Source organism: Amblyomma mixtum, chromosome 3, assembly GCF_055824585.1.
Source record: "Amblyomma mixtum isolate Tamu chromosome 3, ASM5582458v1, whole genome shotgun sequence".
NCBI classification, from domain to species: Eukaryota; Metazoa; Arthropoda; class Arachnida; order Ixodida; family Ixodidae; genus Amblyomma; species Amblyomma mixtum.
In genome coordinates, this window is record NC_143014.1 from 175,601,394 (window position 1) to 175,619,054 (window position 17,661).

Here is a 17,661-nt window from a genome sequence, read left to right on the forward strand (position 1 = left end):
AGAGAGGAGATCGTGGCGAACGTACTACTTGCGGAGGCGCGATTATGCACGCGTTTCGTTATTGAGCCTCGCCCTCTTTTTCTGGGCGCCCAGCATACATGCGCAACTCGGCTCACATTTCCTGCTTACACGCGCTGTCGTTTTGCGGCAGTGTCCGAGGACAGCTGCCCGTGAGGCCGCCTTTATCGCATCGCCACGTTCCTGACGGGATGTCTTTCTTGATTTCCTCGTTCTCTTCTTTCTCCTTTTTTCTCTACAACTCAATTTGCATTCCGAGCTCGTCGTACTCCTGATGCACCTTGAGAGAACCGTGGAACTGGACCCTACCATACTGAACTGCGCGATGGTGACGTTGGCCCGCGTCCTAGGCTCGTGGTCCCATTCCGTCTGTCTTGAGCGCTCGCTTGAGTAGCCTCTCCGCCCCGTTAGCTTCCGAGGCTGTTTGCCGGCCTCGCGGCCGCAGGTCACCAGCGCTGGACCATGTCCAAGAACGCACTGCCCGTGCCAGCGTTCGGCTGTGCGGCATACCCTTCACGGAGGATGCCGACGAACATTTCGCTATCTACGCTGCTATCGACCGAGATACGATCCAATGTCTGGTCGCGATGCAACCGACGTAGCACGTCAGCTTCGTTGCAGTCATCGGACAGTCGGCCTTAGCTAATAGCCTTGCTCTTTATGCACTACTGCCTGCTGCGCAAGGAAACGATGAACTACAAAAGAAAGCTTTCGAAATATTTCTGTGCAGTTACAGGAACATTTCGTGCGATGCCCTCCGTGACACTGAAAGCACACAGGTACTGCACAAAAGCGTCGAAATGTCGATGATAAAATATACTTACCCAATACGAGACTAAGTCTCTTTTCCTTTTCTTTTTTTTGATGAGATGCTCTCGTTGTCGAAAATCCGAGACGAAAACTTAAAAGTAACGAACACATGCAGTACTACGATTAAGCGCATATTTTATAGGAATATGCCGCCTCAAACTACCATCGGTTTCCGTGGTGTAGTGGTTATCACGTGCGCCTCACACGCGCAAGGTCCCCGGTTCGATCCCGGGCGGAAACAAGTTCTATTTTAAAGAAATTTTTTTTCAGGCCTGCGTTCGTTGTTAGAGCAAAAAAAAAAAAAATAAATGAAGATCTACGTCGGCGCCCAACATGAATGTTTTTCTCAACGCGATTTTTAGACCATTTTCAGCAGAATTTGGTTTATTAACAATAATCAAGCGTTCCGCGAAGCAAGCTAAAATTGTAAAGTCCATCAGAACACGTGCGACTTAATGTTTGTGTTTATATAACTTGAGTTCATATTGCATCACCCAACCGACATGATGTTCCTGATAGGGAGAGTAGAATTGTAATTTTATTCAAATAATTTTAGTGATTAGAAAAAATAATATACAGAAGGAAGCCAGCGATTCTATCGGAACTTGCTGTTAGGTGCAAGCAAGCCATTAATAAATCAACAAGCAGCCGCGCAGCATATTCATATATAAGCGGTAGAAAAAAAAAATAGAAAAGAACGGACATCGCAGCTTACAAAGTAACGAGCATACATATGTGCAGTTTGGAGTGTTACAAAAAATGAAGGCACTAAATGCTATATAAACGCAAATAGGAAATGTATGTGAACTGTACGCACTAAAACAAATTTTGAACAAAGTACAGGAAGGTAACAAAAAGAGTCAAATAAAAGCAACACATAAGCATATAAATAAAAAATGAAAAACATTTCAAGAGAACATATAAAATTTCCTTATAAACGTAAGACAGAGTGAAGAATAATGAAGTATTCAAAGCAAATTATAAGTGAAAAAACCGTGTACGCTAACTATTCTCTGGCCGGAAGCAAATTTTGCAGTTTCTTTGTGAACACGAATGTTGAACGAGATGTTTTTTTCCACAAAGTGGTAACGTGTTCCAAAATAAGAGAATGGAAACATAAACCGTTTGTTCATCGTAGTTAGTGCGTACCTGTAATAAAATGAAATTATTGTATATCACAAATCTTTGACATTAGTGTATGCCCCACTTGGCTTCGAAATGGAAGATAATGAATGTGAAGATAATCATGCCTTGGTGGTAGACATAATGTTGTATATGTGTAGTAATAGAATAGTACTATCACTATGTGGACTAAAGGTGACAATTCTTGGAGCTTGATTCTGTAGCCTCAAGGAAAATAAGGTGATAATTATTTTCCCCATTCGTATATTGCACTATCATATTTGGCAGTATTGTATATGAACTAGAATAGGTTTATGGTTTATGGGTGTTTAACGTCCCAAAGCGACTCAGGCTATGATGGACGCCGTAGTGAAGGGCTCCTGAAATTTCGACCAGCTGGAGTTCTTTAACGTGCACTGACATCGCAAAGCACACAAGTCTCTAGAATTTCGCCTCCATAGAGATTCGATAGCCGTGGCCGGGATCGAAGAACTAGAATTGGATTGGGTAGTATATAAGAGAAGTGTTGCGCGATTGAAGTATTGCTGGTCTTAATTAAAGAAAAGAAGAGCGAGGGGATTTTATTTTTAATGTTACAAAACTTCAAATTTCCGCCCAAATATATTCCTAAAAATTAGCAGTTGATGCCAAAAGGAAATAGGCGCCGATCCAGTGATGCAACAAAGCAGTATGATTTGCACGGAAAATAAATGCAGCATAACAATAACTGGTTTCTCAAGTTATAATGAAGTAATGAAATAAATAACTAAATACGCTATGTGACGTGCTTATGGTTAACAGTGAAGAACAACTCATATATTAGGCCTCGATAACCTTGCGGCGGTGTAGTATTACACACCACAATAATTTATTTTCGTGGCTCACTTATCGTTTACAATTCTTGGTTCCCTGTAGTTAGCATTATGAATAACTTTCCGATGATCGAGTAGTCTTATTCTTACCCTTCGCCCATACCATTTTCGTCGTCATCGACCATACAACACATTCGTCTTCCGATAACATGACACCGGTGCTTGATATACGGGATTTTTATCTATGTTTTGACCAGTATTTTTATATAAACCTTGCGGGCTTCTATTTCTGGGCATGTATAGTATGCCGACATGGCTTTAAGGCACACGTTTTCGCATGTCTACTAAACATCATGACCTTGCCCTGGAAATCACCTATGCTGTCTGTTCTTTCCTACATGCAACGTCCGAGTGCTATAGCGAGCCCCGATTGTCAGTTGGTTAAGCTCTGGAATAAGAAGCGGGACCTCGCAGACTTTATTCTAGCTGAAGACCGCATTTTTTTTCTGGCTACAATGTCCGGACACTTGTATAGGGCTGATTTGAGATGGGTTTTTTGAAGACTTAGTATCTAACTTCGTTGATGCGGCCGATAGGCGTTGCCAACCGTAATATAAGTAGAACAAATTTATTACACGTGCTCGTTGCAGTAGTCATATTAGGAGTGCTTAATGCAAAAACATTACAATCAACCACATTGGTATTTTTCAAGACGCTCGCACTCGCCGATCAAATATAGAGGGCAAACCGCGAGGCATGCCGTATTTACAAATATGACATGACATCGAGCCTGGGGTCCTTTTGATCCCGTAATCGACGTGAGCAAATAAAACCACAGAAAGTTCATAAACGTTTTTCAAAGCAACTCACAGTAATGGCATACGCTTGAGTGTTTCAGAGCATTGCATGCTCAGTAATAAATGAAATCCGACAACACGCCGAGGCTCAGTCCAGCGTCATATTTCGAGGAGGAGACGTGTTAGTAAATTAGATAGTTTTAACTATCCCATTTGCTTGAATCTAACGACCTTTGGCCTCAGGGGATATTGATGGATGCACTCCTTTGGGTTGCTAGAAAGCGTCGGACACTTGTATTAGATATCTTTAATTTGCCCCCCAAAACCATTTGCTATCTTGAAAACTGTAATGACTTATATTGAGCACTAGAAGCCATACTGGCATTCTGGAATCGTACTCATGCCTGCTGACTTATGAACTGAGTTTTTCGGGGAATATTGTACAGCAGGCTCGATTAATTCTAGATGTAAAGCAACGTGGGCACGCGCAAGTCAGCCGAACTGTTTTCTTAGTTTTAGCGCCGTCTGTGCTTTCAGGTAGCTTCGATGTGCGTGCTGCGGCGGCGCATTGGCTATGGCGTTCGGGTGCGGAGCTCAAGGCCATGAGTTGGATTCTGGTCGCGCCGGCCTTATTTCGATGCAGGCGAAATGCCAAAACGCCCATGCAGCGAGCTTTCGGCACACGTTTTGGCCCCAGGTGGTTGAAACCAATCCGGAAACTTTCACTACGACGTGGCAGATGTGGAATAAATAAAACAGTTTCGAATAAATGCCTTTCGCAAACGTCGGCCAAGCAGGCACCAGAGCGTCTTGTGCTAACGTCTACGAATTACGTCTGCGAATGACGGACGATGCCTTAACTTTAATTTCGTTTCACTCGTCTTTACCAAACGCAGCCTCTACAACAACAAAGTGACTTTGTGCCTCTTCTTCATGGCTCAGCAATGACTCTTTAACGAAGAGTTACAAACCACCATAACCGCTGGTGGTATACCATCAGTGGTTGTGCGGGTATGCCGCTACGTATGCTGTTGCGGCATTTCTGAAGTAGCTGGTCAGCAAAAGCTGCTGAAGAGCCGCTGCACCTCTAGAGCGCAGCCAAAGCTGTCGTTACGCTTCCTTTATATACTTATAAATTTTCTCTCTATCCAGAGCGATATTAAGGCTGATGTTATGAAATCTAGGGCTTCAGTTCAGTTTTCTCTATTTCCTTGTTGCGGGCCCTTCCAACTAAAATGCAGTGCCGCTTTCAAGGCATCTCAAAAGAGTCAGGCAGCCGGTAAGCCAGGTACAGCTTGGACCGCTACTCTGTCCAAAGCAAGAGTAAACAATGTGAATCTCACTGTGAACTACGATAGCGGTTGATAGATATAACTGAGACTCACTGAATAAACAAAATAAAGTCACTTGCCGCCGTGAAGAATATTCTCAAAAAAGTCCTTTTTCTTTCTTTCTTCAATGCATTCAATAGTTTTTTTTTTTCCTTTTCACATTCTCCCATGACGCGTATTGGTAAGGCAATGACCTGGTTTAATTACGCTCAGTGGAGGGCTCCGGATTAAATTCAACCACCTTGGCGCTTTGACTTGCAGATATCGCGTGAAACATTGTCCAGAAGTCTTTTTTCTTCTTGCATTCAGAATTCAGTACGCTGGGAAGCATCAAAATTCACTCTCGATAGAACGCGCGCAGTCGGCAAGTGCATCTAGGGGGGGGGGGGGGGGGGGGGGGGGATCAGTACTGTGAGATAGGAACTAAAATTGCGTAATATTGTCCAACATGGTGGCAGGGCAAGTAAAAAGAAAAACTTCTTAATCAGGTCGTGCGAAATTTAAAAGTTGTATTTTCTAACACGAATCGAAACGGCTAAAACTCCTTGTTCATGCGCGCTCGTACATGGTCTGCAATGCAACACCAACTCGCCCATCAGTCTGTGCTTAAATGCCTGTTTTTTTTTTGTTTTTCGACGCCGGCGGCGGCATCTAGAAATTTTCAAATGAATTACATTCCAAACAAGTGAGAGAGCATATAAAACCTCACAGTTCTTGACAAATAAATACAAAACTACGCATGCTTCGCGGTGCTGGGACAGCCGGCCACGTGCACAGGTGAGCAGGATATGCGCGCCTGAAGCCGCCATCCTTTCCCACTGGAAATTGTCTGGGGCTACGCGGTGCAACGGCCTAAGGTCGATAAGTGCCCCATCTCCTGTCCGGCCCACCCACCAGATTTTCCTTTTCATTGTTTTCCCCAGGACCTAAGTGCACGCAACAAGGGGCGGAATTCACCTCACGTGCTCGAGGGGGCATGAGGGGACGACCACAAAGGTCCGCTGTCCGCGGCTCGTTCGTTAGCCTTTTCTCTCAGCGCCCACTCTGTTATTTTCCTCCGAGCGTGGGACTGCGATTCGAAACAGTAGCCATGACCGCGGCAGTGGCTTCGCGTGGCGAAAAAGAAGCAGAAAATTACGGGGGAGGAGGTTCCCGGAAATCAGTCCACAGGAGGAACGGTCGCCGTTTCGCGCCTCACTGCGGCTTTCTGGTGGCCGCTGACAATGCATGAAGCGTTGCCGGGAAAAACACCGTCAGCGAGGGGGGTCTCGTGTGGCCTAGACCAGAATGGCGGCGACGGCGGGCGACGCGGCCGACACCGCAAAGCATCGTCCAGCGCACAGACCCGCGCAGTTGACGGACTGCACGCGCGAAGCACGCGAAGCCTGCTCGTCGATGTCTCCGCTTCCTCTGTTATCAGAGCACCATCGCTTCAGGGCTTTTAATGAAGTATCTATTGGCTCACCTGCGTATTGCAGCAGTTCACTGACATACACGTGCACGTTTCACTGCTGGATTAGCAGGAACTTCTGCAATATTAACCGAAACATCCTGACTCGCAGACCAGCGATGGCTGGCGCCATAGCTATTGAGCCACCGCGGAGGGTCCAGTAAACACGCAATGGGGGACCGAAGTTAATGCTAAGGGAAAGGAAACGTGTAGAACACGGCTAACCGGAGATCAGTGGAAGAGGCCTTCTTCCTACAATGGGCGTAGTAGCGTTGCTGGTGGGGATGATGGTGGTGTTGATGATAATGAAACGTTTATTCAGTCACTCGATATGACGCTTGACTCTCCTGGCCTGTTCCCTAACAAACGTTCTTACACTGCGTACGGCTGGTGTCAAGCCAGTTCGGTTTTTTCAAGGCAGGACAGCAGCAGGACTGTTAGCAACTGGTCTGGTCGCTACGGAGGCATCATTTTGCAGTAACAGCGCGTATGGCGGGGCACACAGACGAGAAATGGTTCGCATCTCCAGCTGAATGACTGCGTGATCTGTCCCCTGTAAAATTATTTTCCTTGATGTGACTAAATGGCAAGCCAAAGGGAAAAACGAGAGCTGCCATTAAGCGCTAACCCGAGAATACAATATACCAGCCACAACAAAAACTAAGCTATAGTTACCGAATTCCTGACTGTGAAAATCCGCATGCAAAACTCTTGCGTGGATCTCCGCTGAACAGTCTGCGGTGTTTTTTTTTTCATTACTTCGATGCCTTGGCTTAAAATTGAAATTTTATTCCGCAACAACATAAGAAAGTTGCTAGGAGGCCAGGTAAAAGCTGCAAGCACAGCTTGAACAGCCCTACCCCCCCCCCCCCCCCCCCCCTCCCCTCAGCACCCATGGCAATACAGTTGCGTGCGGCTAAGGAAGCACGAACACTCATTCGAAAACATGTCAGTGTTACTGCATCACGTGAGAAGTTCAAAAACACAGTGCAGGTGTAGATGAAAGTGTAAAGCATAGCACAAAGATACCGGAAAATGGACACCATAGCACATCATTATACGAACATAACACGGAATTCTTTTGGCGATACTTTGGATATGTCTGTTATTTTCTTTGAATATTTTGTTGAGGAGTGTAGGCAATAGAAATTTTAACATTTGCGTACCGTAATTTGTTGTGCATTTGTTTACAAGATGAGGCTGTCGATATGCTAGAGTAAGTTGTGTAGGTGGCTCGTGAGAAAATTCTCGGTGAAGTTGCTCACTTGACAAGCGGGCCGTACAGTGTTGTCAACGAATCCGGTGGAAGCAAACCAAGATGCTAAATGCATTGATGACGACCAGCCAACCGATGCCCGCACATGCGTGCCAGGTTATAGGGAATATGCAAGTTGTTATACCCGCACTACACGGACGAATTTAACGTCAGTAAGTGCTTATTGCCTTAAATTTTAATGCCATTCTCGCGGTGCCACATGAGGAAATTTAATGGCATTAGCCTTATTGCTATTCGCCACCTACTGAGTTCGTCACAGCACATTCGCCCGAGAAATGCGTACTCTCGACCCCGTTTCACGGGCATAGAAGCATGCAAATTTGTTAGTAACAACTTCCTATCAAGCAGAAAATGATTTATCGATAACTTTCAGTTAGATGAGGCACCCTACAGCATTTTTTATGTGAACGGCGCCATTTTGACCGGCACTTCTGACAGATGCTGCTCTCGGCTTGTGCGCTGGCAATGGATTACACGCAAATTTAAGGCTACTTTTTCGACTTGTCAAGCACGAATAATGGCATTTTCGGCAAAATAACTTTTATGTTATATTGAAACAACTGTGCCAAGACTTTGTGCTCGTTAGCACTGCTGATAATCCAGTAAAGTTCTTGACTGGATTGCAGGCCATATCTTCATCATTAAATCTTGACGTGTATCACCAACTCCGAAAAGAATGACATTAAAAAATTAAATGCATCAATAATTTCCTGGCATTTCCGGTGCACGTGTGGCACAGGTATTACTACTCATTGTAGCCGAGACGCAACTGCATCCCATGTCCTTGTGAAATGAGCAGGCGGTCCCTGTTACCTGCGCTTTTGTCTGTGAGTGGCACTTCGTATTATGACATTGTTTTTTTTGCGCGTGCGTTAACGTGCAGTCATTAACATTGTAGCCAGCGGCAACGTGCCCCCCCCCCACACGCACGCACGCACGCACGCACACGCACGCACGCACACACACACACACACACACACACACACACACACACACACACACACACACACACACACACACACACACACACACACACACACACACACACACACACACACACACACACACACACACACACACACACACACACACACACACACACACATTACTATTTCGCTTATACTACGGGGTTAGTGCTCACAAATGCACACAGCGATGTTTATATAACGGCTGAGTGGTTCGTATACGTTGCTTAACTTTTAGCTAGGGTCCTGATATATGACCTCATTGAAAAATAAGCCAGTGCGTAAGCGAAATTTCTGCCTCCCGTGCATCAGTTACCATAGAGGCAAAATGTCATTTGGTCTAACACTGGGTGTAACACGCGGCGTCTTATTTGCCGCACGCAGGTTGGAATATTGATGTGACCCTGAAGGCACCGGAAAACTCTCTCTCACGATCTTCTGGCTCTTCTGACACGAAACTCAGGGCCTGCGTTATCGTGCCGGAAGTGACTGCGAGAAAGGTCGCACGAACATTGAGATTGCGGGACCTCACGGTCTCTCTATACGCGTGGAACACCGCGACCTACGGCGGGCCTCCCCCGAAGCCAAGCGACGCCATGAATGAGCCGCATTTCGAGGATTACGATCGGGTCGGGCCTTTCCAACGCCAGATGTGACCGTGTTAAATATTACCGCGCCCCGATAAAAGTCGGGTACAGATGGCGCGCGAACGTACCAGCCAGGCAGCGGCGCGTTTTATAGTAAAAGTCACATGGCGTAACCGCCGCAACGTGCCCCCTTCCGGACGCGGAGAGAGACGTGGCCAACGTGGCGCAACTCGCGCCCTGTGAAGGAGCGAAGGAGATCGGGGGCAGCCGTTACGTTCACGACGGCTTCGCATCTCGAAATAGAGATTACGTGTGCTCCGGTCGCCTACGAGTTATCTCGGCCGTCGAGCGGTCCAAGGGCAGATGCGAGGCGATACGGAAGCCAGCAGCCCGCCTCCTGTAGCGATTCGTCTTTCTGATTGCGGCACCATCTCTTTCACGTACCTTCCCCAGGCTGCTCGAGGGCGTTCGGAGCACCATGGAGAATGGCGGCCACTCTAAACTGTTAGGGCCAACCGGTCTCGGGAGCAGTATCAACAACAGTGAAGCAGATCAGATTGCGGCAGCCCTGAAAGCAAAAGGAAGTCCGCGCTGAGAGCGGCGTGTTTGTGTACCGGTTAATCCGCACGTGCCGGCAGTTTCGCGATGCGACCCCGTCGTCTTCCGTTCTTTTCCTCGTTAATTTTTTCTCATTTGCTTCTTCAAACGAAGTTGGCTTCTCTTGTGCTGTCTCACTTCTCAACCGGCTCTTGATGGCCTCAGAGTGCAAGGTTCAAAATGTGATTAATATTTTTACAGCAACAGCTGTTAAGCCCCCGTTCTTGGGTTTCACGTCTTAGTAGTATGTCGTTGTCTGTCGTCATCGGCGCAACCAGGGGGTGCGATGCCATGGGAACCACTCGGAGGGTGGTTACCATGGAAGGAGGAAAGTATCACGAGAGCGGAGGAATGCGTGACAGGCTGGTGGTTACCACAGGAACCGTCCGGGAGGTAGTTACCGTGGAAGAAGTGTATAGGAAGAGTGGAGGAATCCCCAACCGGAGGATGGTGACCTTGGAAGGAAGAGAGTATGTCAAAAGCGTACGAAGGCGCAACTGGTCGGCGGTTGCCACGGAAACCACTCGGAGCGTAGTTACCTTTGAAGTACGAGAAGGGTTACCACGACAGGAGGCTTTATGGCGAGAGCGTAAGAAGGTATAACCAGAAGATGGTTACAACGGTAACCGTCCGGAAGGCGGTTATCGCCCAAGGAGAAGTATGTGGCGAGAGCAGAAAAATCCACAACTGGATAATTACAGCTCAAGGAGGAGGGTATGACGAGAGCGTGAGAATGCGCTACTGATATGTGGTTGCCATGGGAACCAACCGGAGAGTAGCTACCCAAGAAGGAGAAGGAGGGTTGCCGTGGAAGGAGTAGGGTATGGCGAGAGTGCAGGGAGGCGTATCACGGTGACCACCCAGAACGTGGTTACCGTTGAAGGAGGAGGACGGTATGGCGAGAGAAGAGGAATGTAGCACGGTCCATCTGCGACCGCTGTTGCGAAAGACGCCACCCGAGGAGTGGGTCATTGGCGGCACTGCGCTTCTAGAGCGGTGAACTGGAGAGCAGACCTAGACGAAAAACGACTATGTGGAAAACTAAAAAAAGAAAGACCGCCCTAGAACTGTACAGACGGGAGGTCGCTCTCTTATTCTTTACCACAACATGTCGTAAAGTATAAATGGTGTCGATGAATCTCTCACTAACCAGTGGTAACCGTCCTGTCAATTTTTTTTTTTATTTAGACAATCGTAGCTATGTCGCCGGTTTCCATTCGCGCAGAGCCTAAACTGTGCGAGTATGGAATGTTACGCGCACTGCAGTCGAAATGTGCCACTACCGGAACAAGGTCTTTTTTTTTTAGCTGGGCGGGTGTGAACAAACCGTTAATTGCGTTGTATTTTTACAATCTTTAACACACAGTCTCTCGCAGTTTGAGCCAACCTGGTGTACTGAGTTCCCAGTGACATTTCAAATGTTACCAGCCAAACGTACTGACGAAAAAAAGGAAGAAATCTGCAACGTAACATACACATTTCCGCAAACACACGCAGCTGTATCATTTCGGATGCAGAAGCACAAAATATGCTCATGCATGGCACATTCGTACGCATGTGCAAGGTGGTGAATAATACTCGGGCGAGAGCTGGAAATGCGAGGAGCCCTTCTCCCGTCTCACTGTGGCATCTCAGAAAGCTATACAGGTGCCACTCCATATCCTACTGCGGCTGAGATGACCTCCAGTTGTAGCTGTGGTTACCTGCAGAACTAAAATTCTGATCAGCCCTCAGTGGCAGTGAAGTTTGCACGTAAAGATTTGGATTCGCTGGTTAAACACTGCAGATTTAGTTGCATCCCAGACGCATGAATACGGTTTCTTTCAGATAAATCATTCAGCGGACTTAGAGCAGACCAAGGTCAAACCGATTTTTTTTTATTTATTGGGGTTTACCGTTCACTGTGGGTTGTGTGAACCTTGGCTTTCATCTATTAAAGAAATAAATAAAAATCCAGTATATCGAACTCGGCATGATTTGGGAGCAAAAGTTTTCCTGTGAGCTTTCCTATAAATCCTTAGCATGTCTGTATGCTCTATGGCAACTATTGATCGCTGAAAACTGCCCTCCGGCAATCCCTCTCAATCCCGTAACGCCTTTACATACCGGTAAAAAAAGTCTCTAGTAATGGCTGAAAGTTTCTGAACATTTCTGTATATTTTTTGCTTGCAGGCTTGCAGACTCGAGATGGTTGAAAACTGGCGCTTCCGAAAGTTCAAATTATTAGAGAAAAGTAGAGCCCGCTATCGCCGCAGTGACCGCTTTTTAATGGGCCGAGACTTCGTGGCTAGGATGTGTTTCTCTAAAACTCTGACAGAATAATACGAGGGAGTTCGAACGATGAAGAGCGAGTAGTGAAGCCCATTTGCCTATTTACCGTTACATGCGAGCGCCAATCGAGCACCTGCTTCCGCAGTGATGGATTCGTCCGGCAAGATCCCGGACGGAGTGCTGGAAGGGACGCTGGTGGCCCTGGGCTCCTACAACGAGTGTGTCGACATCGTGGCTCGGGACGAGGACCAGGAGCGCGAGTACTTTCGCGGCCAGTACTGTGCCCTCGACATCAAGCCGTTCCTGCCGCCCAAGCCCAAGAAGTACAACCCGCAGCACATGTTTCGAAACATCTCCGAAGTCCTGCCCATCCTAAAGGCGAGCAATCTGGTTCTCATTCCCCGTCAACTGGCCCTCCGCCCGTTTTTTTTTTTTTTCGCTGTGGGACGTCACAGCCGCACGAGCCACTCTGTGCCCGAGTGCTTCAGCCACAGACGCGAAACGAAAGCTTGAAAGCTGTCTGTCGGCCTGGAATCTATCTATTACGAAAAGGTGCAGCTAATATGCATGGTCGTTTTGTCTTAACCCCTTCAGTCACGGCGTACAGATATGTGAACGCGACTTTTGTGCCGCCTTTGGTTACTGTAGGGATATAATGTGCGGCGAATGGCTGGAGCCCATACTTTTAACCATTTGGGAAAAGCCGCGTAGAGCAATTTTAAGCCAGGCATGCGAAAGGGACGCCGAAAACGGCAGGCTTTTAAGATGGATGCCTTCTTCGTTTCACGCCTCGGTGTGGCTTCGTAACGTGCACTCATGTACAAAAAGTTTGCAGGATGCAGGTTAGAGGGGAAAAAAAATTATTGCGGCGCGGTCGTGCACAGCAGGCCATTGAAAGGCATAGAGGAATGAGGAGACATGCGTACTCCGTCAAGCCAGATGATTACATTCTGCCTGGCTAACGAGGCAACGAGAAAATATTTTTTTCCCCCGCAAATTCGCATCCTGCAAATATCTATCCATGACTGTAAGTTTATTGGTTGGGTTTCTTTGCGCGCATAAATGTTTTCAAAAGCCCTAAAATAAGCTCAATTCTTTACATACTGTCTTGTTTAAAAAACGAATCGAAAGAAGTACAGTTGACATTCTGAAAAGAGTGCACGTTCACGACGAGTTGATATGAGAACCTGACAGAAATTGCACGATTCGTCATTAAGGAGGGTTCTTTTTGTGTAATCTAGGCGTGTTCCTTACGAAAATATGAAATTTGAAAGCTTTCCTCTGACTTCGTAATGATTAGGGTTAATCTCTTTACTGTCGCTTTACCGCTGTCCCCATCAGCCCTGTGAAGTTCACAGCACGACAGATGCCACTGGCCTCCGATTAGCCCTGCCTTGTTCCAGCTGTAGCCACACTATACCCGCAGACTTCCTAATCAAAGCTGCCAATCTGACCCTCTGACGTCCTCTGCGATAGGTTCCTATCGACCATCTTTTCACCGCAACACGTCCTGCCAGTTAAATACGAACTGATAACGGATATCTCATAGTGCAGTCAATAGGTCAAATTACGTGCGCTTGATGGAGTGCGGTAGTGTCGCTTTGCTTGCTCATTTCCCTTGGCCTCTTTTACCAGGCAGAAATGTGCCTCTGCGAGCTGAGGTCACTGAACAGGGCTAGATATCTATAAACTGTCGTGATTTCACTGCGGCAGTAGGACTACGACAACACGTTCATTTCCCTCCCTTTTTTATTCTGATAGGTGCACACAAAATTTACAATCTTAAGATATAATCTTCGTTTTGTGTGAATAATATTGAGACAAGCAGAAAAATTGCGAAGTTATCTAATACTTCGAGCCGGTGCGCTCACTCACACTCTTTCGACGCCATCCAGTGTCATCCAGTGGAGCAAGGGTTATTGACTCACAGATTTTAATTTTGAAAAAATCTGACGCATCACCAAGTTGTCTCAAGGCGATGCAGATTAAGTGAAAAATGATGCGACGCACTTCATTCGCACATTATTGTGTCACTGTACGAAGCTGGCCGCTGGAAACTCAGAAAGCAAGAAAAGAATAAAAATGAAAAAAAAAGAAGGTGAAAGAGCAAAATGAGAATGTGCACCCTTATACCTTCTTCATAAAGCCAAGTGCATGCTTAATTGCCCCAAAAAGCGCTAGCGCACGATGCCAAGCACAACAGGAAAATGTATCGTTGGCAGTCAACTGAGCCATCCACTACGGACGTGCCATCTTGTCAGGGTATAGCTCAGGGATATACAATAATTACACTTCATTAATTTAAAGCGCTCCAATTACCAAGGATGCATATATTTGGAGGTGGAGCCAATTTTATTCTCGCGCGCTTATCTTTGAGACAACATGAATTTGGTCGTGAACATGCAGCGAATTCCAGCAATACCTATTGCGAATACACTCTTAGCTTCATATCTACAATGAAATTGTCAGGAAACGAAACGACCGCGTTGAGAAATAATCTTCAGCCTTTCTGTTCGTCCTTTACAGCTATCTAGCGCCGAAAAACTGGTAAATAAATGAACGAGGACATTTTCAAAAGACCTTGTAAGAGTCAGAAATTGTTGCGAATGGAAAACAAGCATACGGATGACATTGTTTGGGACAGCAGCTCTGCGTTCTGAAATTTATTTTGCCTTCGTGGTCTTGTAGACGCCTCGAATCTTCTCCGACACACCGTCGGCCTCAAGCCAGCGTTCGAATCTTTCATCCAAGAAAAGGAAGAGCGTGAGCTCGGCTTTGTTTGCAGGTGAAGGGGTGAACGAGAACCCCGCCGAGCGCGCCGAATGCCGCCGACCTGTCGCGTGCGTAGACGCATTTGGGTCGTCCCTGTCGCAATTACGGGCGCCGCGGCCACGGTGCTGACGCTTTTAAAGAGAAGCGTTTTTCTCAGCGGCGGCCAAGGACGGCATAAGGTGCTTATTTACGTTTCACGAGCGGCGCTTGGCGGCGCGAGACAGGCGAGTTTGATGCAGGAGCAGGTCGACGCGAGTTTCGTGCTAGAGGCGGAAAAATGGCCGCCAACGACAGGGCGCTCGAAACGGCCCTTCGATGTGCGTTGCTCCCAGCCGCCACTAAATCGCTTGGAAACGGACGGATTGTGATCACTGGGTCGCATGACGCCGCGCTTGTGGCCCGCCAGTCGTCGGGCCTCTCGTTGAGACGAAAACAAGAGGCCGTTCTGCAGGCCATCTCGCGTGATGCCGAGTTCGCTCGATAGGCTAAAATAAGCACGCGCCAGCCCACCAGCGCCGCGTACCCTGAGTATAAAACTTCGAAGAGGAGGAAGTAGTGCTGGCAGTTCAGGCAGCGTTGTGAGTTGTGGTGACAAGCTGCATTGTTTTACTCTTTCTCCCACGCTGGTGAACGGAGTTGGAGGGTACACTGCCCATATCAGCGGACTGAAGCGCCACCTGCTTCATTTGATTCTTTATGCCTTGAAGCAATAAACACCGCATGAAAAAAAAAAGGCTAAGTTACCGGATATGTTTTTCCACCTTTCGTTTTTAACCGATGGATGATCGAGTAATTGGGCTGGATATGTCAGTAAGTAATTAGGCTGGTATGTCAAACTGTGAAATGGGGCAAGTGTGGTAAATCTTGCATTACCAACCCACCGGAAGCCCGACACTTCTTTTCGCGTCTTGTGAGCCGAAGTATTTTTGAAGGATGATTGACATTAGGTTAGGCGTAGTGCTAGGCAAAGGTATTCGATTGTCCCATAATCTTGAACGCGTGTCAATATCGTGTACGAATGAATTTGCGTCATTAAAATGAAAGACGTATATAACTTTAAATCCGTGAATATAACTTTCATATCTCGGTGCGATCAAGAAATCGCGAATTAAATGAGGAACGAAAAAGCTCGTAGTTCGCGTACACGGCTAAACAAATATTTCAGATTGGCTTGTACTTTAGAAAACGTGTTTTGTTTCCTTCTTTATGTGTCGAAAATGTATTTATTTGTTTATTCATGCTATTAATGCTCTAATGAGGGTCATTACAGGGAGGGAAAACATGCATAAATACAATTACAAATACAACTCTCATTACAAAATATACATTCACAAAAACAGAATTACAAATTTCTATCCCGTTCCCGCAAAAACGTCTCCACACGCACCACTAATTTTTCTGCATCAGTCTGCTCAAAAAATCACTTGGCAATTGATTCCACATTTCAATCAGATCTCGGAAAAATGAATACCGGTACACATCGGTACGTGTAACCATGGGTTGTATTACCCTACTGTATTTTTTTTTTCGTAAGCAACGTTCCAGAGGCATTTTCACATTGAAGATATCTATTCGAAAGCTTACCGGAAGTTTTGTTTTCTCAGGAGAAAGCTGCCTACTGCGACCAAAGAAATTAAACTAATTGCCTGCAAGACGTTTATAAGGCCAATTATAGAATACGAGAATGCTGTATGTAGCCCACATTATAAGGGTTTAAAAAAGAAACTGGAAAGAATACAACGGATTGCAGCACATTTTATATGTTCTAAATATCGCCGCACTGACTCGGTCGCATTTCGCATAGATTACCCCACTGTGGTTTTTTTTCGTAGGCAACGTTTCAGAGGCAATTTCACATAGTTTTATTTGCTAATCTTTAATTTGCTTTGCATTATCTGAAACAAAAAGTTTCAATCCGTGCTTTTTTCTCCTCATTCCTATTAATTCTAACACATCCTTTCAACACGTATGCGACCGAGTCAGTGCGGCGATATTTAGAACATGTGCTGCAATCCGTTGTATTCTTTTCAGTTTCTGTTTTAAACCCTTATAATGTGGGCTGCATACAGCATTCGCATATTCTATAATTGGCCTTTTAAACGTCTTGTAGGCAATTAGTTTAATTTCTTTGGTCGCATTAGGCAGCTTTCTCCTGAGAAAACAAAACTACTGGTAAGCTTTCGAATAGATACTTTCAATGTTGGTGCCCCAATCAAGATTATATCATAATGTGACTCCCAAGTACCTGAACCTCTGTGCCTCATTCAAGATATTCTCACTGATATTATATTGAAACTTCATAGCATTCTGCTTTCTTTGTTAATGGGTGTACGGGGATTTTCTTTAGTTTATTTCTATATGCCCCATTTCAAGCACCATGACCTTAATGACTGAAGGTACCTATTTATTTTAATGTGATCTTTCGGGCAACCTACAGGACAATAAATTAAACAATGATTGGCGAAAAGTTTGATATCAACAGACGGTCCAGCGATAGCAGGAATATCATTTATTTATTTATTTTATTTATTTATTTACACATACTGCAGTCATAGAGACCAAGCAGGGGGGCAACATTCAAAAAGTAAAAATAATATCAAACACTACGCAAATCCAGCGTTCCGGCAACAATAAAAGAAGAAAACCAAACAGAGGGCAATGATATTGTTAAGTTTACACATACAATAAGACACTCTTTTCAAAAGCAGCGGCATCCTGAGCCGAAAAGACATTTGCTGGCAGTGAGTTCCATGTTGTGATTGTTCGGGGAAAAAATGAGTTTTTGAACGTATTTGTGCGTGCAAAGTACGGGGTAAGGTTATGGTTGTGGCTATTGCGTGTCTGTCGTGTAGA

General features: G+C 45.9%; 1 non-coding gene across 1 annotated transcript; it reads left to right on the forward strand.

Annotated features, from left to right (window-relative positions):
- The first annotated feature begins 996 nt into the window (after positions 1-996).
- TRNAV-CAC (transfer RNA valine (anticodon CAC)) lies at positions 997-1,069 on the forward strand. Its single transcript has one exon. It is a non-coding gene; the product is annotated as a tRNA-Val (tRNA).
- The last annotated feature ends 16,592 nt before the right edge of the window (positions 1,070-17,661 follow it).